This window comes from Pseudopodoces humilis, chromosome 19, assembly GCF_049639895.1.
Source record: "Pseudopodoces humilis isolate 2021_Gansu_Grassland_sample_001 chromosome 19, ASM4963989v1, whole genome shotgun sequence".
Taxonomy (NCBI): Eukaryota; Metazoa; Chordata; class Aves; order Passeriformes; family Paridae; genus Pseudopodoces; species Pseudopodoces humilis.
In genome coordinates this window covers 2464510-2491955 of record NC_142218.1, presented here as the reverse complement: position 1 = coordinate 2491955, position 27446 = coordinate 2464510, and the positions used below count along the sequence as shown (strand labels likewise).

The 27446-nt window shown below is 46.9% G+C and overlaps 1 long non-coding RNA gene across 2 annotated transcripts in view; it reads left to right on the top strand.

The window, feature by feature from the left end:
• LOC148182795 (uncharacterized) overlaps positions 1 to 27446 on the top strand; it is a 114543-nt gene that overhangs the window by 70269 nt on the left and 16828 nt on the right. For both annotated transcript variants that reach the window (XR_015774170.1, XR_015774169.1), the window contains exon 3: positions 25911 to 26042. This is a non-coding gene — a long non-coding RNA (uncharacterized LOC148182795). The remainder of the gene's footprint in view (positions 1 to 25910; positions 26043 to 27446) is intronic.

The window sequence follows — 27446 nt, the reverse complement described above, 5'->3', positions numbered from 1 at the left end:
TGGAGAGGAGGTTGTCCTCCCTTACGGTGTTTCAGCTGCCTCAGGCCAGCTCTAAGCACGACTCTGGTGACACTCCTGGCTGGTGGCAGCTCAGGGAAGCAGGGGCAGGGACAGGCTGCTCCCGTCCCCATTTCACAGCTGCTCAGGCCCTGGCTTTTGGAGAGTCCCCAGAGTCCCTGGCTGTCAGTGTTCAGCCTCACCTGGCTCAGCCAGCAGGGTTTGCATCTGTGCCTTCCCAGGAATTCATTTCAGATTTGGGACTAAAAATCTCCGTGCTGTGAGCAGAAAGAGCTGGGAAGAGCTGGGTTGGGCTCCAAGGGGCAGGAGGCCGAGCGGGCCATGCCCAGGACACCAGAGCAGGGATGCTCTGGGCTCATCCACCCCCTCCCCAGACAGCCCAAAGAGTGAAATGGGAGCAGTGAGACATTTCTTGACACACGAGGTGTCAGCTCTGAGAGGTTCCTCAGGAGGCTGATCCAGGCCTGTCTCTGGCTTTGAGAACATCTCAACCCCACACCATCACCAGCTGTCCTGAGACTGAAGCAAGAGTTTGTGGGCTTGGACAAAGAGGTTTGAACAGGAGCTGAGTCATTCAGCCCCAGTGGCAGTGTGATCCCGAATCCCACTTCCCGAGGGTGTCTGTCCCTGCCATCCCAAGGTGAGGAGCCCAAAGCTCTCCCCTGAGCTCCAGCACAGCCCCAGCTGCAGAGAGCACACAGCCCATTCATCTGAGCCCTGCTGGTCCTTCCAGAGGCATCAGTGCTGCTCCTGCCACTTTGGGAAGTGACTTTAATGGCAGCCTCGCCTAAAGATCCTCTTAACTCCTGACTGCAAAATTGGTGGCCCAGCACCAGGAGCTCTGGGTTCAGGGGGTCCTCAGTGCTGGGTTTATTGCCAGAGACTCTAAGTAATTGTTCTTAACAGGATTTTCCTTGCACTCTGTTGCAGGAAAAGTGGCCCATTTATATTCATTGTACCTTATAAATGTTCCCACCACAACAATTGCTCTTGATTATAGTGGACTTTGTTTTCCTTTGAATTTAATAGCAAGAGAAAAATGACACATGACAGAAATCTAAATAACATTCTGCTCCCCTCCTCTCTGGTCTCTTTCTGAAGTGTGAGGCACAGTTTATATGGAAGAATGATACTGCTCCCAAATATCTTGGTTTAGTTATTTTTTTTTTTTATTATTTTCAGAATGGGGAGAAAAGTGCATTAATGAGTTGGATTTTCCATAGTGCTGAACAACTGAGTTCTTCCTTGGGTTTTCACATCCTTGAGAGCTGAAAACATCAGGCTCAAATTTTTTGTAGGAAAAATTTGACTTTCAGGACAGGAAGCTGATTGCCAAATATACTTTAGATGTTTTGTTTGATAAACTGGATTCAGGATATAATAATGGTTTTCAGTATATTTTACTCAACTAATTTCTTGAAGGAGCTTGTTTAGACTTTGTAGCATTTATGTAGGTATAACAGAGTCTGTTTTTTCTTGCAATGCAATTAATTAAATTACTTTAATTAAAGAGAAGACTGAAGATGAAAGCATTTGGAATGAGCCCTCCTGGTGTCTCCTTAGGTAACATTTTTGCCATTAACATTACTGAGAGCAAACCCAGGCTGCACTGAGCCCTGAGAAGTCACTTTTTCCGCCAGCTAATGGATTTTATCCTCACAAACACCATGCAAACCTGTTTTCTGGGTATTTTCTGGGTGGAACCATCACCTCCTGTTACATCTCCCTCGCTAGCCAGGGCTGCAGGAACCTGTGGAGCAGAGGAATCTCACTCCATCCATGCTCTGGCAGGACTTCTACACCTCCCTAGAGGTGTCTGATTGAACCTGCTATTGCCACAGATAATATTTAGTGTGCTACAAGTGGAATACATTCATATTTTCCTGCAACGTGCCACTCACCCCAGGGTTTTGCCTGCTTTCATCTCCATGCATTGTATTTAATCTGTGTGGGGAAAGAATTGTTTCTTTTCTGGAGTGAGGAGCGCTCAGCCCTGCCAGTTTGGAGTGTTTAGGATGTGAGGGACATTTTTTAGGCTCTTTCTGTCACTCCATTAAGGAGCCTTTGTCCCAGCAGTGTGTTCCCACAAGGCATGAATCAACTGGGATAAATGTGGATCCCAGGCTCCAGTGTTCCCCTGAGCCTCCAGAGGAGGAGCCAACAGTTCTCTCGTGGTCTGAACCTCCAGGACCCCAAACCCCACTGCAAACCCTGCCAGATTTGCTCTGGTGCCTCTCCAGGAGCCCTCTGCTCCCCTCTAGGTGCTTTGCTAATTGCTGCTGCCAATTAGGGCCCCAGAGACCAGAGGGGCTGTGCTCAGGAAAGAGCCCTGTTGTGTACAAATGTCCATCCTGGGCTGTGCCATGGCTTTGGTCACCCCAAGACCACTTGTGGCTGTGCTCTGGCACTCTCACAGCTAAAATCTCTCACTCCCTGCTTTGGGACTCATACAGAATCTTTCAGTTTCCCCTTTTCTGGCTGTTCAGGAGCTGACAAAACACATCTGAGTCCTGTTAACTGTCAGGCAGTGCTGATTTCCCAAAAGCCATGGGCAGAGGGTGCAGAGGAGCTCAGTGAGCTGGAGGGGAGGTGACTGAGTCACTCTGTGTCACCTGCCTGGGTCACTCGGCTGAGCTCCTGCTGGTGTGCTTCTCCCCCAGCTGCCTGTACTGCCTTTGGGCAGGGGCTTCTTGCTGCTCCTCTTCCTCCTCCCTCTCCTGCCTGTGCCTCCTCCTTTTCCTGCCAGTGCTCCTGCTCTGGAGGAAGAGCAGCAGCCCCCTGGCAGTCCCTGTTCCAGCACCCCAGCTGTCCTGTGAGGTGACACAGCTGCCTCTCCAGCTTTCCTCACTGATTTCTCTCTTCACACCATCAAAGAGCAGGCAGCACACCCCAGGTTCCATGTTTTCATGGGAAAAAGGAGGAAATGGGACAGAGATAAATGGGAGACAGATCTCAGGCAACTTAAGCCACAAACAGGACATGAGAGGAGAAGCTTGTGACCACAGTGACACATTTTTTTATAAACACTTCCCAGATCTCTCACATCACCCCCGTGGTGCTTCTTTCCCTCATGGGCAGTGCCTGTGCATGGTGCACTCCCAGCTGCCACCCCCAGCTTGGGGACATTTGCCAGCACTGTGTGTCCTGCTCATGGCTGTACAGCTTGGGCTGCCTTGGAGACCATGGTCAGAATCCTGTCTCCCAAAATCAACGTGCTTGAGGACAGAGCTGATGAAGGATGAAGGGAAAAGAGCTGCTGAGAGTCTCCTTTGGGTGTCTTTTTCCAGGCTGGCAGAACAGGATGAGAACTGGGTCTTGGTTTGCTCCCAGCCTTGCCCAGGGCAGCAAGACAAGCCCAGGGGCTGACCAGAGATGGTGCCACAGCTGTAATGAACAGGGCTGGAAGGTGTTAAAGGGGCTGAACAGTTCACAGAGCCCTTAGGGCTGAAAGGGACCTCTGGAGATGACCCAGTCCAACCCCTCTGCCCAGGCAGGCTCACCTGGAGCAGGTGGCACCGGTGGGTTTGGGATGTCTGCAGAGAGGGAGACTCCACACCCTCCCTGGGCAGCTCTTCCAGTGCTCTGACACCCGCAGTGGAAAGAAATTCTCCTCTCCTTGAGGTGGAACTTCTTGTGGTTTAGTTTATGGCCATCACAAATCACAAAAAAAATGTTTGTTCCACAAAAAACTTTGGTCTGTGGGGGTCAATCTTTACCTGCCTGGGAGCCACAGAAGCTGGAGGCAGACAGAGACATCCCATCAAGGAAATTCCTCTCTCCCCAGCACCTGGAGCACCCCAGGGAAGTATGCAGGCTTCTGTCCCTGCATGATGCAGTGAAGGCAGGAAGCACTTCAGGGAAAGCTGTGGGAACAGGAGGAGCCAGGCTCCAAAACATAAAATTCCCTGTGGGCCAGACCTCCCCTCTTCACGCATTCCTGACCAGCAGGTCTGTGTGCTGTGCCCTGGACAGCCCTGGAGGTTGTTCTCTCTCAGCTCATGAATTCCATTTTGGATTTGTGAACACTCAGGAGCCTTTGTGGGACTTGAAGCACATCTTGTAGCAAGGGCTTGGCTCCTGCTGGGGATGATCCCAGAGCTGCTGAGTGCTCTCAGGGAAGCAGGAGCAGAGATCATTTTAGAGGAGGGCTGTTCTCTAAGCCAAGGGTTTCCAGGCTGGGAAATGAGGGAAGCAGGCCTGGCCCTGCCATCTCTGCCCAGCCAGGACCCTCAGAGGGGCTCACTTCTCACCATCCAGAGCCCTTGTACAATTCCAAGACATTCCTTGTCCCACCAGCTCCTTTCCAAAAGCAGCCAGCAGCTGAGCCAGACCCCAGCTGGGACACCATCCTGTGTGCCAGAGCATGCAGGGAGCCACAGTCTGCATTTTGGGATGGGGCTGACCTGACTCCTTGATACAGGTGTTGAGCTGAGTCCACACCTGGCCCCATCCCTGCTGAGTCCCACAGGGCTCTCCCAGCTCGGGCACACCCTGGGGAAGGACTGGAGAAGACAAATGTGTGAGTATTTCTCAGTGTTTTACCATGAAGACAGCAGTGCTGAGCAGGCAGGAGTTCTGTTCGATCAGTTTGATCTATTTAATTGCATTTTCTCCTTGCTTATACATAATTTTTTTTTGTATTTCTGCTTTTCCTGCCTGTGCTGACCAGCCACAGAGATTCTGCCACCCCCCAGCAGAGCTGGGCCCCTCATTCCCATCACCCAGAGCTGGCAGCCAAGGCAAAACCAGATCAGAGAATCACAGAAACACAGAATGGGTTGGGTTAGGTTGGAAGGGGCCCTGAAGACACCAGCAGGAAGAGACCTGTGAGGCCACCAGGTCCAAGCATGACCCCAGCACTGCTGTGCCCACCACGTGGGTGTTTCTGTGCTCTAAGGAGGCTCCTTGTGCTCCTCCTCCTCGTGCCTGAGCATCAGAGTAGCTCTGGCAAGGATTTGCTCTGAACTTCCTAACAAACACCCTCCAAAAGCTTTCCCTGAAGAAAAACCCCAACCCCATCATCCCCTTACTGCCCATGCTTGGGAGAACAGAGAGCAGCTGCAGTTTGGAGTCGTGGCTTGAAGCTTTTTCAAATTAAAATAATTCAATCTATGAAAAATTCTAAGCAAAGGTGACACCATGTGTTCAGTGCATCCCCAGCCCAGGGGTGACAGCTGGAAGGTCCCCAGAGGACTTTCCTGTGCATCCCCAGGGTTAACCTCACCTGGCCACAGCTGGAAGGCAAAAAAGCTGTGTATAGCTGTCCAGAAAGCTCTCTTCTTGTGCCCTGAAGCTGTGACAGCAGCTAGAAAGCAGTGTTTAAAACCCTCATCACACAGAAGGAGGTGAGAGAGAGGTTTTTAGGGGCACAGCCATTTCAGGTGGGGACAGGGCCCATCTGGGCATGGCGTGTCCTGAGCTCTGCAGTTGTCTCCTGCTGCTCCATTGAGCTGGGAGTGCTGCTTATTGATCTTCTCCAGTCAGCTCAATGCCTGAGGCATTGCTGAGCTTCAGAGGGTGGAGCAGAGCAGGGAGAGCCTGGCAGAGGCCCATTTTAACAACTCCAGGTCTCACCTTGGAGCAGAACCCAAGGAGTCACAGCTGACACCACCAGCTGAGTGCTGGCAGCTGCAGACACCCACCTGGAACCTTCCTGAAGCTCTGCTCTCCCTGTCACACCTCCCAGCACAGCAAAATGTCCCTGTGCACCTGCCTGGGGACCCCTGAGCTGGTGCCCCTCCTGCTGTAGCAGCCTCACATCACATCTGAGCTTTAGCTTCCCTTCCTGCCTCCTTCCCTTTCAGCACAGCTTGTTTCAATCCTGCTGCCTGGCTCCCTGTGCTGGCATCCCACAGCTGATGGAAATCCCTGCTAGAGCATGTCCCAGCAAGGCTTTGTTATAAATGACAATCAGAATTTTGACAACTAGGTCCCTTGAGTTAACAGCAGTTTAATTAAAAAATAATACAATTTAGTAAATTGAATAGTAATTTTGTATAAAATAATACAGTTTAGTAAAAGTATAAAATTTAGCAAACAAATACAATTTATAGATATAATTTGCCAGTAATTAAGTGTGATTAAAGCATAAGCAAAACCAACCAGGGTATGGGGAGGGCTTCTCACCCCACCTCACATACGAAACAAAGCACTTCAAGTTAAACTTATATACTGTAAATTTATAATATTCATTAATTCTTCCCATAAGTCTCCTCCTATTTCTGGTTTTTCTGACTTTACATCACTTTTCTTCACGGCACACGCCTCACTTGTTGTTAGGAGGTCTTCAGTCTTCTTTTGGGGGTCTTTTGGCGAAGGCTTCTCCTCTTCCTCGTTGTCCCTTGGATAACCTTACAGGTTTGCACATGTGTACTGTCGTGGTTTTAAACCAATAACTAAGAAAATTACTTATTTCTTGCTGTGAGATATGGATTAGAACAAGAGCAAAACAGGCATAAAACTTAAAAGGAAAAAAAAGAAAGTTTATTGACAAACTACAATAAGAACACCAGAATAAACTTCCAGAAAAACCTTTTCATCCCCTGTCTACCCACTATTCCCTTGCTCACATGACAAGAGACAAAAACTTTGGAACTTTGATGGTTAAAACAGTCCCAATTCTTGCTACAGTCTTTTCACCAGTCTTTATAGAGAAACAGAAGTTTCTTCCTGTGAATTTATGGAGTTTCTCACAAGAAAAACTATTTTTGTTATAGTTTTCCATTGCTCTAATGTTAGCTGCCCAGAGCTGCTGTTATTAGAGCCCACTCCTCCCATTTTCACATCACTCTCAAGTGTGTATGGGCCATGAGTCTAGGGGTGGGATTTTTAAGGATAAGTTATTCAAAGGCAAAAAGTCTTCTTCATCTGTTTCTGTGAGCTTCACTAGAAAACAGTTTTCTCATTGCCTCTCAAGGCTTCAAATCTTCCAGCACTTCACTGTACCATAATTACTCTACCTTTTTACTCAAAATTTACACTTTGAACACCCTATTCCTCCCTATTTACTGTCATGAATTAAAGGAGTGTTTTCAAGACCTTATTGTCCATTTCCATAGTTTTAACAGAAAGATATTTCAGCTTAATTAAAGCATCTTCTTAATTCTCTACCTTTTCTGAAGCTTCTTTTCTTTCCTGTCACTGGTACTTTATAAAGTCTCTTTTCATGTTGATCACTCTCTTTTTCTCTGTCTGGATAAAAAGATTAATCTGCAAGTCTCATCTGGGAAATGAAAGAGTTAAAATCTTGCCCAGGCTGTTGTAGGTAGTTCTGTGGCCTCGGCCGGTGCAGGAGCTGGAGCCGTCTTCGATGGAAAGTTCCTCATGGCTGCTCTGGAGAGTGTAGTCGCCGCGCCCAGCCCGCTGCAGGCCCAGAGCCCTCTCTCCTTCTTCACTCAGCAGTTTCTAGTGAATTTAGTTACAGCAAAAAACCTGCAGCCGAGCCAGAGATCGGCTCGGCCCGGCCCGGCCGGAGCCCGGAGAAAACCCCCTCCACAGGGCCGGCATCCCCCGGCCGGGAGACGCTGGGCCCAGCCCAGTCCCCGCCCGGCCGCATGGCCTGGGCAGGGAACGGGAGGCCTGGAGCTCTGCCGCCCTTCCCAGCCAGGAAACAAAGAGAACCAAGAGAGCTCTGGTTTTACACTTTAAGGTAGGGTTCACAAGTTGATCCCACTTTTCAATTGCTGCTGTCAATTCTCAGCAATGACCGATAATTGGTCAGGAGAAAAGACTCCAGGCAGTTCCCAGCAACTTAAACTTTCTTAAAGGTAAAGTAACTCCATGACATGTACTAAGCATTGTGTTATGTAAATCTATTAATTAGTCTTATATTTAATGAATTTTTAGGCCCAATGCCTAAAGTCATTCCAATTTTGTCCATCTCAAGGTCGTTTTCATCTTGGGACATCACTTATCTTCCAAACTCCATCCTGTACCTCAATTTTAACATGTAACATCTGTAAAGGGGTGCATCTGCTTTGTAACACTGATTCTTTTGATTGCTTCTAATAATAACTTTAATAACAGTTACAATTTAGTTAGCACCAATCAATTCCATTTATTCCAGCTTTGCTCCCAGGGAGGCTCTCAGAAAGCAATGCACTTTGGTGTCCTCACACTGCTGCTGAGTTTCAGGCTGTGCTGGTGAGCTCCTCCCTGCCTCCTCCTGCAGCTCTTTGCTCTGCCTGGCTGCCAAAGGCACAAATCAGACTTGCAGGAGTTCAGGACTATTGCCCAGCTAATTATATTTACTTGGAGTCTGGCTCTGTTAGGACTGAGAGTAAACCCAGGCTTCAGTAGGGTGGTCAGTGACTGTCCCTGCATGAATTTATTGCTACTGTGAAGTGACACTGTGCTGTTACCTGCTGTGCATTTCAGCCTTTTAAATCATTCTGGAAACAGGACACATTTGGCAGCTAAATCCTAATGGGTTCCTTCCTTCTCCCACAATTCACCATCTTCTCATGCAGGTTTATAATTACAGATGGGATTTTGACAAGTCAGATTCCCTGTAATGGCAAATTTAAGCTCCCTGATGTGAATCAGAGGAAGCCACAATGATTTTGCAGTGCATATTTATTAAGGATAGTGGTGGCTGGAGTCACCTTCTCTCACCAAGGCTGCATTCTGGAATTTATCTGCTACATTATTTAATAATAATTAATAATTATTACTATATTATATATTATATATTATATGTTATATATTATATATTATATATTATATATTATATATTATATATTATATATTATATATTATATGTTATATATTATATATTATATATTATATATTATATATTATATGATATATGATATATGATATATGATATATGATATATGATATATTATATATACATTATTATAATATTATATATTATTCTCTATTATAATATAAAATATATAATATATCTATTACATTATATATATACATTATATATTTTATATATATTATATATATATACATTATATCTATTACATTATATATGCATATCATATATTATGTATTATGTATTATATATTATGTATTATGTATTATGTATTATGTGTTATATATAATATATTTATTATATTATATATTATAATATATGTGATACATATAACATATTATTATATGTATTATATACTTATATAATATAATTATACTATTTATTTAATATTTATTTAATATAATATATTCTTATATTTATATATTATTACATATAAATATAATATAATATATTAATATTATATTATATATATTATCTATAAATTTATTATGTTTTATTATTATATTTTATCATTATGTATTTATTATTATGTATTTATTTAATATAATATTTATTTAATAACAATACTAATTTAATAATAATAATTTATCTACTATTCTTTTTAGTGAAGAAAGGATTTTACCCCCTCACACACACACAAAGCAGCACAATCTCTGTTGCTGTTAATAGAGAAATATTCATTTTAGGAGAATGCAGAAGACACCTGCCAGTGTGCAAGAGCTCCAGGGGCTCCAGGAGAGCTGGAGAGGGCCTGGGGACAAGGGATGGAGGGACAGGACACAGGGAATGGCTCCCACTGCCAGAGGGCAGGGATGGATGGGATATTGGGCAGGAATTGTTCCTGTGAGGGTGGGCAGGCCCTGGCACAGGGTGCCCAGAGCAGCTGTGGCTGCCCCTGGATCCCTGGCAGTGTCCAAGGCCAGGCTGGACAGGGATTGGAGCAGCCTGGGACAGTGGAAGGTGTCCCTGCCATGGCAGGGTGGCACTGGATGGGATTTAAGGTCCCTGTGAAGCAGCCCCCAGGTCCTGCCCCCTCTCCACCCTCACAGCCACATCCCCACAGCTGTTTTGGCACCTCTGCAGTCTCACACATCTGGAATCCCAGGTTCCCTGCCCACAGGATCCTTCCCTGGCTCCACCAAACCCAGCATGGACCTTTTACCCTGTACAGAGATGTCTGGTGTGTGTAACAACATTTGGACACCTCTTCCATGCTTCTTTTGGCCAAATTTCTGCCTTGGTGCTGAATTTCCCCAAATACTTCTGCTCCTCAAACTGGGGCAGCTCTCTGAAGAGACTCAAGGACCAGAGGCCTTTACCCCAGTCCAGACCAATGTCATGGGGATGAATTAAAAATTTCTGGCTAAATTCAGAAGAAAAAAATGAAAATGCAGCTTTTGGCTTGTCCCTGCACCCTGACAATTCCTGCCCTGGATCAATCAAGAGCAAGAATGGCCGAGGAGCCACATTCCTTATGAAAATAGTGATCATTTCCCTTCCCTCATGTTGTCTGTGTTGCAAGCCCTGCACTCCCATTGTGGCAAAGAACTCAGATTTATACATTTGCCTGTATTCTGTTTTCTTCTACAGGCATTTTTTAATCTGCATTTTATTCAACTGAATGAAAATGGAAATGACCTGCTTGGCTCAGGCAGGGCTGTTCCAGCAGCAGGGCTGGGCTGCAATGTCCCAGTTCCACATTCCCATCCAGAGAAGCTCTCCTTGCTGGTTGCATTTAGGGGGTTTTCAGTAGCAAATTAAGATTTCAACAAAGCTCTTCTGACTCTTGCTCTGGGAGAGAAATCCAACTCTTTCAAACACAGACCAGCCTGGGGTGCTGGCCACATCCTGGGACACAGCTCTAGGGAAAGGGAGGATCACTCATTTGTGACCATTTGTCCTAAAAGGAGTTTTGCTGACACAAAAAAAGGGAAAACTAGCCAGGGAGACTTTAGGAACCACAGAACTCCCAGCATTGTGCCTGAACTGTGCCTTTACCTTGCCCCTGGCCATGCTCACAGGCTCCATCTCATCCACAGGAATCATTTACGAGAAATTAATATGTAGATATATAAATTCTACATCCTCTGCAGCATTTTTCCAGGGATAAGGACATGACAACAGCAATTAAGCACCAGACTGACTAGAAATGGTCTCTCTCTGGTCACAGGGAGGATTTTGCAGAGAGGCAGCTTTAATACCTGCTGAATCCCCTGTGGAGATCCAAATGAAGCTTCTCAATGGCTTTGGAGAGGTTGGACCTAGCAAAGGTCCCAGTGCTCCAGCACGTGTGGTGCTGCTTCCCTGCAGCTGGGAAAGGTGCAGGGGAGGGGTGAGGATTTAATGGGATCATCACTAAAAAACATCAGGATTTTAGAAATCAAGGCATAAAAATTCCAGGTGTTCAAGGCCAGGTTGGACAGGGCTTGGAGCAACCTGGGATAGTGGAAGCTGTCCCAGCTCATGGAAGGGGGGTTGGAATAAGGGTGAGCTTTAAAGTCCTTCACAACCCAAACCATTCTGTGATCCTCTTAATCTGTGAACTTGTATGAACTCAGAAATAAGTTGGAAAACTTGTTCTTTCACTCTCTGCTTTGGTTGTGGTGAGCCTGTCCCAAGCTTTTCCCAGCAACAGGGAAAATCAAATTTATCATCACAAAGAAAGGAAAAGTGCAAAGAAAATTGCAGTAAAATCAAGGAAGATTTCAGCTGAAATATTTGATTTGATAGATGAGCAAAGAAAAAGCAATGGCCTCTTTCCTACATATGTACCTCAGTTTCAACCATTAATTCTGTTGTATTTTACTTATAAACCACAAGGTTGATATTTTCAGGGTAACCAGGAACAAATCCAACTCAGCACATTCTGTGGTTCTGGGAAATATAGTTTCACCTGCTGAATACTCTGAAAATCAGGGCATTTAAGGTACCTCCAGTTCACAGCTGAGGATGGGACTGTCCACCCATCAGGGCAAAAATCCTTGCCTGGGATTTCAGTGAAATGTTTGATCAGTGAAAGGTTTACAGGCAGATTTTACAAGATGCAGAATGAGACCTCCAGCACAGAGTTTTCTGCTCTAAACTCTAAACAGATCACAGCCGACAAGGTGATTGACTAAATAATCCTCTCTTGTTTTCTTCTTCTCCTACAGATGATTTGCATCTCTGCATTTTCTCTCTGCTCATCAGAGTGCTGCTGCAGCAGCAAACAGCCAGAGCTGTGTGTGTCCCAGCCCTGCTGTCAGTGCCAGGCACAGCCCGAGGTGACCCCCAGTCCCCAGAGTGGCTCTGCAGGGACACAGCTGTGCTGCCTTTCCAGCCTGCTCCTCATTTCCACAGAATTACAGGATCCCAGAAGGGCTTGGGTTGGAAAAGACCTTAAAGATCATCCCAGCAGTCCCCCTGCCATGGCAGGGACACCTTCCACCATCCCAGGTTGCTCCAAGCCCTGTCCAATCTGGCCTTTGACACTGCCAGGGGCAGCCCCAGCTGCTCTGGGCACCCTGTGCCAGGGCCTGCCCACCCTCACAGGGATGAATTTTTTTCCTAATATCCTGTCTAAACCTTCTCTCTCAGTTTGAAGTCATTTCCCCTTGTCTTGGCACTCCAGGCCCTTGGAAATTGTCTTTCTTCATCTTCCTTACAGGCTCCCCTCAGGTCCTGGAAGGCCACATTTAGGTCACCCTGAAGCCTTTTCTTCTCCAGGCTGAACAATCCCATCTCTCCCAGCCTTTCCTCCCAGCAGAGCTGCTCCATCCCTCTGATCCCCCTGGAGCCTCCTCTGGGCTCTCTGCAGCAGCTCCAGGGTCTCAGGGCAGTGGGGTCCCAGCTGAGGGGGCAGAGGGGCACAATCCCCCCTCTCCTGCTGCCCACCAGGGCAAGAGTCATCCATCAACCCCAAACCCAGGCTTTTCTTACAGAGAGTTTAGGGGTTAAATATAATTCTGGCCCTGCAGAGCTTATTCTCAACTGGAGATTTTAGGACTTCTCCCCTTTTACATCCCCCTGGAGACATCTGACACTGCCAGAGCAGCAGTTCAGGACTCTGGGAAAGCTCTCTCCAAAATGGGTCACTTCCTCAAAGAGTGAACATGGAGCTGTTTGCTGCTCTTGCAGGACAAGGGAATTCATGTTTTCACACAGCTGGGAAGAAGAGATGAAGGGTAGCAGAGCTTAGGTGTCAGTGTTCCTTCACAGGTCTGCAGGCTGTAGTGTGCAATTTTGTGGGGAAGGAGAAAAAAATCCTCAGAGATTGGCATTGGAGAGAGAGACATGAGAGAGAGAGGCACACACACCGAGAAGGGAGCTCAGAGAGGGGGAAAAGGCTCCAGAAGAACAAAAAGTACATTTGGGAAAGGCACCTCTGTGACAAACACATTAAAATCAGGGATTTCTGCTGTGTTGTGCCCATCTGCTGGGGGTAACCTCAGCGGGGTGGGCACACCTCTGCTGGCCCTGGCAGAGGGGTCACAGCTCTCCAGGCTGGCAGCAGTGGCAGGGCTCTGTGGAAATTGCAATAGGCTTAGCCCCAGGGAGCTGGGTGATGTGAGAGAATCCTGAAACTCATGGCTGAATGTGGGACAGACAAAGTGGCAGCCCCAAGGTCACGTTCAGAGGGAGGAGGGAGTTCACCAGCAGCTCCAGTTTGGTTGGGTCATGTCCATAACTTGTCCTTGGAGGCAACACAGCCCTTCCCAGGCAGCTGCCCAGCCCTGAGCAGCACCGGCCAGGATGATTCCTACTGATAATCACCCCTGAAAGGTACAAAACTGGGGTAAAATAGGGGCTGTGAGGGACAAAGTCTGGCTTCTAGCAGACTCCAGACTCACTTGCTCTCAGTTTCCATCAATGCACAGATCTGGCCATGGACAGGAGCTCGGAGGGTCCCCAGAGGTTTCCTGCCCCCCATTTCATCCAGTACAGACACAGAGGAACAGCCTGGCAGAGGCACCAGGTCCTTCCTGCCACAGCTCCCCTCCTCTGCATTAAGATCCAGGTTCAGGGACTGACAAATGTGCTGAAGTCACTGCTAAACCAGACTGTTTCTGCAGCCTAATGGCTCTTGGTTCCTGCCCAGACTCCAGGTAGAACTGAGCTCATTCTGTGGTAAGAAAGACAATCGAGAGCTAAAAATAAAGAGGATGATGGGCAGATGCACGAGTGTCACAATAGAAACAGATCCCTTGCAGCCCCTCCCCGTCACTCAGAGCAGAGCTGTGACTGGTAATGGCAATTTGGCTCTCCCCTGTTCCCATTTAGGAACTTTATTTTAAATCAAGCTGAGGGAAAATTGGAATTTCTGCAGAAGTGTTGACATTTTCCAGGGAATACAGAGTTTGGAAAGCTTCCAGTTTCAGTTGCTGGTAGAGATAACTCGGTGAGGCTCCTACCAGGCTGGGAAGTTCCACCCCCAGTGGGAAGAAGTTCAGAGTTTGTTGCCATTGAGCTCAGGGCCAGATAAAACATTTGATTGCAAAATCAAGTGGTTTTAATGCCTTTTTTTTTTTGCTTTATTTTTTTTCCTTCTTTTTTTTTTTTTTTTTCCATGCCAGGAACAGCTGCTCCTCAGAGCTTCCCAGAGATACTCCAGGGACAGCACCTGGCAGAGTGTCACTTGTGCCACGTGGGGCAGCTGAGCCTGGCAGGGCTCTCAGGAGCAGAAATCTGCACTGGGGGTGGCTCCAGCCTCCACATTCCCTACAGAAGTTCTCAGAGTCTGTTCATCCTTCCCCAGAGAAGTTAAAAGAGTAAAAGCAAGCTCTCAAAATGTTTTGTGTGCCATTTTGGGGGCCCAGTGAGAGGTACCCCTTGCATCCTTGTGCCTGGCATCCCCAGGAATCAGTCAGGAGTCCCAGAAAGGTTTGGGTTGGAAGGGATCTCAAAGCCCATCTCATCCCAAACCTTCCTCTAGACAGAAGCCAGAAGGTGCCCTCTGAGCTTCCTTTTCTCCAGCTGAACTCCAGGCTCTGTCCAGCCTGGCCTGCAATCCCAAATGCTTTTGGAAAAAAGCCAACACTGCAAGAGTCACTCCAGCTCCAGCTGTGGGGGAGCAAAGTCTCCCAGGCTCTTCAGGATCTGTGGAGAGAAGGATTTCTTCTTCCTTTAGCACAGAATCAACATTTTGTTCTCAGTGCTCTTTTTATTTTAGAAACCCTGCTTGATAAATTACTAGAGGGGCTCATTAACTGCAAAGATTTGTCAGTTTTCCCAAAGCAATCAGGGTGTTAGTTAGACCAAAGGAGCAAATGGGAAACTGAACGGGAAGCCAAGCACAGCCCCATTAATCCTGGGTTATGGATCGACATTTGTCAACTCTATTGAAGTCTGTTGTACCAAATAGAGCCCAGGAGACCACTCAATTACTTTATCTCTGAGCAATTAGGATCCTGCTCTTTCAGGTCAATCTGTTAGCACAGAGGGAAAAAAAAAAAAATTTGGATACAAGATTAACAGTAGAAAATCCACTGCCTTGTGTTGTAGGGTCTTTCAGAGGGGAAAAAAAACCCAGCTGGATTTTTTCCCTTTGAAATGCTGGGCTTGAGAAGTAATGTTCACTGAATTCAGCATCAGCAAGGGGCTCACAATATTGCTGTGTCCCTCAATATCCTCCTCTCCATCTCTTCCCAAACATTTCTGTGTTTGGCAGGTGACTGTAGAAGGATCAGTCCATTCCTGGAGCCAGGAATCACCCAGCACTCTGCACTGGGACATGTCTAGCACAGACACATTGAAGTGGCTCTTGGGCCACATAAGCAAATCCTTGTCAAGTTTTAAGCTGGGAAATCCAGGAGCCACTTTTAGCTCTTCCTTAGTGAAGAGTGAGGGATTATTAGAGAAGAAAAGGAATTTTTTGGGCACTCATCCATTTTTTCTGTAGCTCATAATTCACCTTCAGAAGGCACAGACGTCAGGAGATGCACAAGTTTGGAAGAGTTTTTAAAAGGATACAGAAAGTTACACAATTTATAACTGAATTATAAATTCCCAATATTCAGGGACACTTGGATTTAACTTGAAACCTGCAGCTTCTGCTTCTCACCTTAAATAAGGCCCATGTGTGTGGTGGTGGGTCCTTTAAAGCAGGAATACCTGGGAAAAAAGATGCTGCCTCTCCCTGAAAGCCTTCCCTTCACATCCTCATGCCCAGAGTGATGGGAGAACTTGGAAAATGAAGCTGAGTTGTCACCACGACACAGAGATGTCAATGCCCCTCTCCTGAGCTGCTCTCACCCAGCTCACCTGAACCCAGGCTGAAGCCACCAGCTGCAGCTCCTGGGCTGATGGAGTGAGCCTCAGGGACACCTGGCTTGTCACAGCCTCCTCCCAGCGCTGTTTTGGGGGGGCTGCTGAGGTTAAACAGAGCTGCAGTCAGGAACTGCCCACACAGAAAGGACCCTCCTCTAAATTTGCAGCCTGGTTTAGTCATTCCGTGATTGTCCATTGAAGGATTCTTTTTTTCATGTCAAGTAGAGATGGGAATGTCAAAATAAGAATGGCAAAATCTTGGATCTGGGGCTGCTTCATCAGGCTCTTGAGATAATTGAAATGTTGGTCTACAAAAAATGGCAGGGAATGAGCAATGGGAAACAGGATAATCAAATTATTACTTCCAGGTTCAGAATACTGTTTGACTCATTGAAGACTAGAGGGATGGAAAGAGGTTTAAAAAAACCCCAAACAAGCCAAAAATTCTATGATAAATGGCTTTCAATGAATGATTCCACCTATTTGTACAGCTTTTCTTTGCTATTTTAGAAGATGGAAATCATATGTTGGGATTAATTTAACCAGTGAGTCAGGTTTGGTGACTTAAATCACTCCCTCCCCCCTCCTCTATCATTTCTGCAAACTCAATTCTTTTTTTTGTTCTGTTTGTGAATCATCCCTGGTTTCCAAAATTCCATCCCTCACTCTCAGCTGTTGAATGAACAGAGTGAATGGATGTGTTTTCTCCTCTGCACTGTTGACTCACTGCTCTTTTTTCAGAAAAGGCAGCCTGACCATTAGGCTTGAGCTGCTGGCAGGGGGGGTTAAAGAGGAGGAAATTGAGTCTGTGCAGCTCGGTCACTGAGACCTGTGCTCAGCTGATGGTGCACACACCGTGCTCCCCCTGTGCCACCTGCAGGGATTTCATCACAGCCACCCCTGGGAGCTCACTGGGGTTGCAGTGATGCTTTCAGCCATTAATGCCACTCCACGGAGAGGCTGGCTGTAAATTTCTTTTATTTTCCACTTTACAGATAGGGAACTGAGACTGAGAGAGAGTTTGTGACACACAGGAGGGCTGTGTAACCCCAAATATCACAGACAGGATGTCTGGTCACCAGCTGAGCCCCGTGTCCTGGAGCAGCTGGGGGACATTTGTGCTGACCCCACAAAGAGCTTGGCATGGATGTGCAGGTATCTGTGTCAGGAAGGGCTGAGATGGGGACAGGGACACAAAGAAAGCTCTGCTGGTGTTCAGGAGGAGGGCTGGGAGTCTTCTTGGCTTGAAACTCCCATTTCCCCATGCCCAGGAGCACCAGGAGGGCAGCACTGGGTGGCTGAGCAAATACATGGAGATGTTGGCTTAGAAAATCACAAAAACCCCAAATCCTGCTCCTGTTTGCTAAGACTCTTGTCTATAGGCTCTGCCTGAACTGGGAACACTTCCCTGCTGCTGGGAAACAGCTCCAGTCTGCAGGGAATGTGCATGTGAGGCACCCTCTGTGCTGCTGTGACGAGAACAACTCCAAAATTAACACAAAGATGTACATATACTTCTGAGATATATATATGAGACATATAGCTTGTATAGATAATATAGATATTTATATAGGTGTAGATTATGTATATATAGATATAGATGTATATATAGATATAAATACAGATATAGATATAGATATAGATATAGATATAGATATATAGATATAGATATAGATACAAATATAGATATAGGTATATAAATATAGATATATATGATATAGATAGGTATAGATTAGATATAGATACAGATATAGATTAGATATAGATATAGATATAGATTATATAGATGATATGTATATAGATATATAGATATAGATATAGATGATATAAATAGATATAGATATAGATATAGATATAGATATAGATATAGATATAGATATAGATATAGATATAGATATAGATATAGATATAGATATAGATATAGATATAGATAGATATAGATATAGATATAGATATAGATATAGATATAGATATAGATATAGATATAGATATAGATATAGATATAGATAGATATAAAAAAGTCTCCCTCCAGGGTGGCTGGGAGTGTCTTCCCCCCATGGCGAGTCCCTGTCTCCAAACACCCCAGTAGGATCCTCCTTTCATTCCTCAAACCCTGTGGCTTTCAGCATCAGAGGGAGGAGCTGGACACATCCCACCCCTGGAATATCCTGTCCTCCCTGGCATGGGAATCTCTGTCACAACACCAAGTGCCAAATGCCAGCCCCAGGATCACTCCCTGATGCCAGCTTTAATATTTAATGAAGGGTAGCTCATTTGCCTCCTTATTGTAGAGATAAGTTGAAAAATGCAGGGTTTGGGTACTGATAAGGTCCAGAGAGCTGGAGGTAAATAAACAGATTGCTTTTAATTTAAACCTCATGGGGTTTTTATAAGCCATCTCCACTGTGCCTGTGTGCAGCCCTGCCCTGAACATGTCTGGGTGCCCTGTTCATCTCTGCATCACTCTGCAGCTGTGCTGGGATAACGCTGCTGAAGCCCTCAGACCTGCATGCCTCTAAATCATGGAATCCTGGAATAGTTAATGCTGGAAAAGACCTTTAAGATCATCCAGTCCAACCATCAACCACACCATTCACCACTAACCCATGTCCTCAAGTGCTGCATCCACAGGTTTCTCGAACACCTTCAGGGATGGGGACTCCTCCACTGCCCTGGGCTGGACAACCCTTCCCAATAGGAAATATTCCCAAATATCCACCCTGAGCCTCCCCTGGCCCAGCCTGAGGCCGTTCCCTCTCCTCCTGTGGCTGTTCCCTGGGAGCAGAGCCCGACCCCCCGGCTGTCCCCTCCTGGCAGGGATTGTGCAGAGCCACAAGGGCCCCCTGAGCCTCCTTTTCTCCAGGCTGAGCCCCTTTCCAGCTCCCTCAGCCCCTCCTGGGGCTCCAGACCCTTCCCAGCTCCTTTCTCCTCCCTGGACACTCCAGCACCTCAGAGCAGCATTTCTTTCTGCCCTGTAAACCCTGTTGCTTCTTATTGCATCTTGGATGGCTTTTCCCAGCTTCTGCCAGCCCTCAAATATCCCATAAAATAACTTTTCCACAGTGCCCCTCCAGATGCTCTCTGGGTCCCCCTTTATGCAATTTCAGAATGTTGGAGAGCTCTCCATGCTACATTGCCCTCAGAAATGGAATTCTCCTAAAGCACAGCTTTGAGCAGCACGTACATCAGTGTCTGGAATTATGCTAAGCACTGCTCATCAGAATTATTATATTAACTGGAAAGGGGGAGCACACACAATTTAACAGGGGAGAAAGAGCAACAAATCTAAGAAGAAAAATCGGTATTTTACAGAGAGAAGAAAGCCAGGAAAGCAGTGACTGTAAAAGCTTTGCTGCAATTAAGGGACCTTTTATTGTGGGGATTTAAAAGCTTTTGCTTCTTAGGGTACACATTATGGAAGGCAATCCAGGGATCTGCTGGGCACAAGGGTGTTGGCAGGTGCCCAGGCACCAGGGCTGACAGCAAAACCTGGGTTTTATGGAAAGCAGGCTTTGCTAGACCTCAGAACTATGTCAGACATCAGCAGGACAATTACTGGCTCCAACCTGCCTGAGGAAAAGGCACGAGTGACAGCAGGAGAAGGATCTGCTGGATTAGAGATTTCTCCTTCTCCCAGACACCTGAGGCTGGGCTCAGCTTTGTCCTGGGCTCAGCTTTGTCCTGGGCCCAGCTTTGTCCTGGGCCCAGCTTTGTCCTGGGGCCAGCTTTGTCCTGGGCTCAGCTTTGTCCTGGGCCCAGCTTTGTCCTGGGCAATTTTGTCCTGGGCTCAGCTTTGTCCTGGGCTCAGCTTTGTCCTGGGCCCAGCTTTGTCCTGGGCTCAGTTTTCTCCTGGGCTCAGCTTTGTCCTGGGCCCAGCTTTGTCCTGGGCTCAGCTTTGTCCTGGGCCCAGCTTTGTTCTGGGCTCAGTTTTCTCCTGGGCTCAGCTTTGTCCTGGGCCCAGCTTTGTCCTGGGCTCAGCTTTGTTCTGGGCTCAGTTTTCTCCTGGGCTCAGCTTTGTCCTGGGCTCAGCTTTGTCCTGGGCCCAGCTTTGTCCTGGGCCCAGCTTTGTCCTGGTCACACTGTCACACTCTGAAGCTGCTGTTGGGCACTCCCAGCTCTCGTGGTGCCCATGGAAGAGAAGCCTGACTAAAACATCCCCAGTCAGGGGGCAGAAATGACATCAAAATCTTTATCTGCAGAGAGTTAATGATTCCTGTGGTTGTTCATTCAGCAGGGGAGAGGTGTGTTGGGATCAAAATGAGGAGAAAGGGAATCAGAAATCCTTGCCTGGTTTTCCCCTCTGCTCATTCCTTTGCAGTAAGAAATGGTATTTAACCATCTCAGAACTTTTCTTTCTCATCTGGAAACAGAAATAGATACAAAAATCTGTATATAGAGACAAATGCAAGTGTGTGTGAGCACAGGCATCTCTGGATGTGTTTATGAGCATATTTTACGGAGTGTTGAGAGTCAAATAATGAACATTTTGGAGTGTTTGCAGCTCTGTTGTTGACAGCAGCTGAAGCAATGCAAAGCATCATTCAGTGATTCAGAGCTGCTCCTGCAGTGCATGCAAGGAACTCAACTGGGGGAAACTGGGAAAAACATTGTGTTGTGTTGTATTGTGAGAGAACTTTATTTGTTTGATGGTTTTGCTTTGAATATAAAAAAAGACCAGTAAAGGAAATGTTTTGTTATTACTGCAGAGCATATTGGCTGAGATCTCAGCAGCAGTGGGAGGTTTATTTGTCATGGAACAGCTGCAGGAAGAGCTAATATGGACATAAACATCCCCCAGACCCAAAGTAGTCTTGAGGAAATAGTCCTGCAAAGACTCTGAGAAGACAATGCTAACTCATAAAGTATTGGTTTCTTATTGTATTGATTACATTGATGTGATAAAATATAAATGTGGTGTATCCAGCAATGACAGCTTTACTGCCTTATTGTGCTGATTATTACAGAAAGCATAAATTGGGTCATAATTCTGAAGAGTCTTCGAAAGCCATGTGCAACTCTGAATTATTCCCTTGAAATAAGGCTTAGGAGACCTTCAGGAGAAGATCAATACATCAGTGAGTGTGTTGGTGCATGAGGAGGGCTCTGGCACACACACCCCTGGGTTATCTCCACTGCACCCTGGACAGCTTCCCCAGGCCCACCAGCTCCTGATCTCCTCCCCCAGGAGTGGCTTCACACCTCTGCTCTGGGGAAATGCTGGGGGAACTGGGGGTGTCCAGCCTGGAGAAGAGAAGGTTTTGGGGTGACCTAATTCATTCCCTGAAGGGAAGCTATCAGAACGATGGGGAGTCACTTGGGACAAGGGCCTGGGTCCCAGGACAAGAGGGGATGGCTTCAAACTGCCAGAGGGCAGGGTTAGATGAGACATTGGGCAGGAATTGTTCCTGTGAGGGTGGGCAGGCCCTGGCACAGGGTGCCCAGAGCAGCTGTGGCTGCCCCAAATCTCTGGAAGTGTCCAAGGCCAGGCTGACGGGGCTTGGAGCAGCCTGGGACAGTGGAAAGTATCTCTGCCCATGGTAGGGGTGGAATTAGATGATTTTTAAGGTCCTTTCCAGCCCAAACCATTCTGTGGTTCCACAATTGAGATCCATCCAAGGGGTAATGCCCAACATCCTGGTGATCAGTTTCACAAATCCCAGAGTGGTTTGGGTTGAAAAAGACCTTAAAGCTCATCCCATTCCACCCCCTCACATGAGCAGGGACATCTTCACTATCCCAGGTTGCTCTAAGCCCCCTCCAACCTGGCCAGTAGCCCTTGGGAATTTTTATTGCAGTGAATAATTGGTCACTTTAAGCCTCAGAAAGAATGTAATGGTCTCCAAGTGCAAGTACAATAGATCTGGTGAACTTAAAGGAACCACAAGATCAGATAAGAGCTTCTCAATTTGAAATGGAATATGGACTCCTCTCTCTTCATTGTATTTTATCAATCAACCTTCAGCAAGCACAAAGGTTTCCCTGGATCTGGTGCTCCTGCTGGCATCTGGAGGAAAAGATACAAACTGTACAGATTTCTCTTTTTTGAGGAGAATACCTTTAATAACCAAAAATGTTTCTGCACTTGGAATAATGAGAGTGGCTTTTCTCTTTCAAATGCTAAATTATTTCAAGCTGAGCTGTTGGGAACCATTAATAATTCAAGGAACTCTGCTTTCGGTAAGAACAACATCTGTTGGAAGGTGTTAAGGCATAGGAATAACCTGACTTTCAAAGTTATTTTACCATTTCTTTATTCTCTTTGTGAGGAATAAAAAGGCTGCTTTGGTAAATTAGAGGAAGGAGCTGCTAAAATGCCATTTGCAAAACAAGGAGGGCTGGATGTCTGCAGTGCCAGGGGCACCAGCTCTGCTCTGCTTTGCCTTCCTTCCCCGGAGCACCAGCTTCTCAGAGATGTGGCTTTCAGTCTCTTCTCATCTGCAGACCCCAAAATGTTGCCAGGGCACTTTCAGACCTCTCATGATTATTTCTATCAACCCCTCATGATTATTTTTAACAGATTTATTATTTATCAGCCTTTTGACATTAGGCCGCATTTCCCAGCTCCTTTTCCCTGGCTCTTTAGAAGTTGTTCACAGTTGTTGAGTTGTTGAGTTGTTGACCATAATCATCTCAGAGCATGGTTGAGGTCAGGAAAGAGCTTTAAGACCATTAAGTTCAACCATCAACCCACCACCACCATGTTCACCATGAACCCATGTCCCCAAGTGCCACATCCACAAGTTTTTTGATCACTTCCAGGGGTGGTGATTCCACCTGCTCCAATGCTTTAACAACCCTTTCCAGGAAAACATTTTCCTGATGTCCAATCTAAACCTCTCCTGGTGCAGCTTGAGCCATTTCCTCAGAATGAAGGAGAGAACTTCCCTAGTTTTTCTTGCCAAAGATGAATGAGAGAGGTGAAAAGCATGGATGGAACTCTGGAGGGAACTCATCCCTTAAGTGTAGGATCCTATGGATCCCACTATGGACATGCCAGCCTCTGTCTCTTTCCACAGACACTTGGGAGTAGATGACTGAAGGAGAACCAAAACCTAATTTTTGAGGGGTAAAGCTGAGAAACATTTTGTCCTCCTTCCAGAAGTGAGTCAAATAACCAAGGTACTTAAGAGATTAACAGAATTTAGAAGGCAGACCCACGTGCAGAGTGGTATTTCAAGGTTTCCACATGTTTGGAGTTGGGAATTTGAGGCAGCTTGTTGACAAAGCTGCTTTTCCCAGACTCATCCCACAGGCAGGGTTAGAATTCCGTGTCTCTGCAAAGTTTGGCTGTGGAATTTTGTCTGGTGCTTATGTTCAACCAGAATTTTCCTCATCCTGAAAAATTCGTCTGCCAGCCCAGCTGAAGTAGGAGCAGTCCTAGTGACTTTTCACTTGGGTTACAGAGAGATGTTCCCACCCAGGTATGAGTCTCCCAAAACACAGCTTTGATGTTACATCTGTCCCTATTCCCTCATCAAAGGAATGGAGCTGGGGATGGGTCTGGAGCCCCAGGAGGGGCTGAGGGAGCTGGAAAGGGGCTCAGCCTGGAGAAAAGGAGGCTCAGGGGGCCCTTCTGGCTCTGCACAATCCCTGCCAGGAGGGGACAGCCGGGGGGGTCGGGATCTGCTCCCAGGGAACAGCGACAGGAGGAGAGGGAATGGCCTCAGGCTGGGCCAGGGGAGGCTCAGGGTGGATATTTGGGAACATTTCTCACTGGGAAGGGTTGTCCAGCCCTGGCACAGCTGCCCAGGGCAGTGGTGGAGTCCCCATCCCTGGAGAGATTTGAAAGCTGTGTGGATGTGGCACTTGAGGACATGGTTTGATGGTGGCCGTGGCAGTGCTGAGCTAACAATTGAACTCAGTGATTCTGGAGGTCCTTCCCAACCTAAACCACTACTGGATTCTGAGATTCCATGACTTCCAAAGAATTTTTTCCTGTCCAAGGAAAATCCATCCCAGTTCTCTACAAATCGAAGCTGTTCTGCTGGAAACCAAAGGGCCAGTTTTGGTACCCTTTGTGTTTGAGCCCCTCCAATCCCAGTTTCAGAATGCCAAGGCCAGGTGAATTTAAAGGCTAAGCCAAGTCCAGGCTTCTGCAGCCTTCAAATCTGGGGCTGGAGTTTGATTGGAAGGGTTTGGATCTGAGCACAGATGAAAGCTGTGTGCTGTGATGATTTGACAGCAACATTACACAGCTCATGTTATTCATTGAACCTCGTTAATTTAAGCTTAGGGTTTAAGAAGCTGCTGGAAGGGGAGTTGTTGTAGGGGTCATTCCTGTGCTCAGCTTGTCAATGTGAAGGGCTCCTGTGAGATGAGATCTGAAGGAATTGTTAGAAAAGCACCTTGAGAGCAGCTAAGGCAGCCATCACATACCCCGTGCTGGGCTTCTCCTCTTTCTACTTCTGTGCAATCCTCTGATGGGATAAATATTGATAATGCTGGGGTCTTGTGTGCATTGGGGATAATCTGCTGGGGTTTGTAACACCTCATTCTGATGCTGATGGAGCTGCTAATTCAGGAGGTTGCTCTTTGCTTGTGACACTTGGAGGGAGCTGTTCAGGCACGGGGATGGCAGGGGACTCTTGTCATCTGTTATGGGTCTGCCCACCTCTTAGAGAAGAAGCCAAGTAAATCACCTCCAAGAAAAAAAATCTTAGAAAGAAATTTAGGTTTAAAGCACTTCAAAAACATTTCTGGTGGATGAGAGGCTGCCAAAGCACAACCTTTAAAAGAAACAGTACAGGACAGACTTATCCCTCACTACAGGGAGGTTTTCCTTCCAGCCCAGAATCCACTGATGTACAAAACCATGGTGGAGAGTTGGGAGATCACTTTGGAAAAGGCTGAGATGTGTTCCCTGCTTGTGGTATAAACACCCTTAAAGCACCTGTGGGCCCTCATGGGACCCAGGAGAGGAATCCCTGCACTGACATCGAAGTATCACAAAGGTCTCCCCATGTGGACTGCAGGAAATTCTTCTGAGGCTGAAATGACCAAAGGATGGAAGAGATCCCTGCTCCTTGGTCCTGCCCTCCACAAAACTGGGAGGGCAGAGAGGACCCAAAGTGCTGAAGGGCTGCAAACCCCATCACCCCTGAGAAGGGGAAGAGTCATTCCTGAGCTGCTGAGCTCCAGGCCCACTGAGCTCCTGCTGGTGAGGTTTGGTTCCTGAGGCTTTTGGGAAGTGTCCTTCTCCACCAGAAACATGGAAGCATCCTTGGATGGATGGAAGGATGAAGGATGGAAGGATGGAAGGATGAAGGATGGAAGGATGAAGGATGGATGGATGGAAGGATGAAGGATGGAAGGATGGAAGGATGGAAGGATGGAAGGATGAAGGATGGAAGGATGGAAGGATGGAAGGATGGAAGGATGAAGAATGGAAGGATGGAAGGATGGAAGGATGGAAGGATGAAGGATGGAAGGATGGAAGGATGGAAGGATGGAAGGATGGAAGGATGGAAGGATGGAAGGATGAAGGATGGAAGGATGGAAGGATGGAAGGATGGAAGGATGAAGGATGGAAGGATGAAGGATGGAAGGATGGAAGGATGGAAGGATGGAAGGATGGAAGGATGGAAGGATGAAGGATGGAAGGATGAAGGATGGAAGGATGAAGGATGGAAGGATGGAAGGATGGAAGGATGAAGGACTGGCTTTTGTTTAACAAAACATATTTCTGCAACAAAAACCTGTTAAAAGCAGATCTTTCCTGTGTTCTCTCTCCTGTTTTACTGTGTCTACATTCCATCTTCCCAGTTTATAATCTCCTATTTTTAAAGCCTGTTTTAAACCCTCAAGTTTTATTTTAGACTTCGGAATCAGCTTGTTTGTCATGCACTGCACTTCCTTGCCTTCCTCTTTCCCTCTCATTTTGTAGGACTCTGGAACAATAACCAAGTCAAGAAGTTATCCAATAAAAACCTTCTGGAGGACGAGCATTGATTTTCCTGACACAATTTGGAACTCATTAGCATTTTCTGTTGCAGTGTTACATCACCCTTTCTATCAGGTGAGCTGCCTTGGACTGTTTTTTAGAGGTTCTGTCCTGAGAGCATGTGGACCGTGGGGTGAAATCCAAAGTAAAATTCCCTAGGGAAGCTTAGCAGTGGAGTTTTGAGTGATAGGAATTAAAGGCACAGGATCAGCCCTGCCTGATGTTCTGCAGATGGAAGTTTCTGAGAGCTCTGTCTTGTACAACACCAAGGTTTCCTGGTCCAATTCCCAGTGTCCAGCACCACCAGTAATGCTGGCAGAGGCAGCCTCTGGCCATGGCTGTGCCTTCCCAGCCCCTTCCCCACAGCCTCCCATGGTGCAGGGAGCTGGCAGGACAGGAGTGAGGAGGGTGGGATGGGAGGGGAGCTCAGGGACAGCCTGACACAGCCAGGCAGAGATCCTGGGAATTTCAGCATGCAGGCACAGCCACCTTGACTTCTCCATGCTTGGCTGGTGGGTCAGGACATTCAGAAACAGCAGGGAAACAGCTTTGCCTGCAGCACCCGAGTCCCATTTTCATTTCACAGGATTCAGTGGCTGAGGAAGAGGGGAATCCCTTCATTATCCTCAGACATAGCAAAAAAGGCAAAGATTAATGCCATTAAAACATAAGCAATTGGTACTTAAACACAACATGGCAGATTTACTCTGAGCACATTCCAAACTGTGGAGTTTTAACAGTGGTAATAAAGCATTAAGGGAGACATTGAAGCTTGAAGGAACAGCAGAGAAACAGTTGTGTGTGGTGGGAGCAGGAATGAATCCCATTCCATGTGCAGCCTGTATGGAAATGGCCTTTGAGCCTAATGGGAGAAGGAACCATTTATTCCCTGGGCTAGTTCTTATAACAACTCCAACTGCTGAGCAATTTAAAACCTATGCATTTTTATAAGTGTCCATTTTTTACATTGGATGAAAACAACCCTTTGGCATTGGTTAACTGATAAATAAGGCAAACAGGGGGGATGCACTGCCAGCATACCAATGGGACAGCTGGGAGGCACCAGCAACACTGTAATACACAGTCAGATTGCCTTAGGAGTTAGAGCACACCTGTGGAAAGGTGATTTCATGGGAAAAGTCCCAACCCAGCAGGCCTGGAGTTGTACAGCCCTGTGGGAAAACCTGGCGAGCCTGGGGGGTGGGTGCTGTGGGGAGGGGTCTGCAGAAGGGGACAGGGGCACATCCCTGAGCTGTGTGCCCAGGCCATGCTGGGCAGGGACAGCAGCCAGTGGCTCCTTCCTGCTGGGATTGTGTGCTTGGATTCAGTGTGATCTCAATGCCTTTTCCCCCTCCCTGCCTGCTGCAAAGCACATAAAGGAGAAGAGCACACGCTCTTTACTCTCCTGGTTGCAATGCAGATTCCATCACTTCTTCCCCCCTTCCTAATCCACCTCCCAGGAACTCATTCAAGCACTCA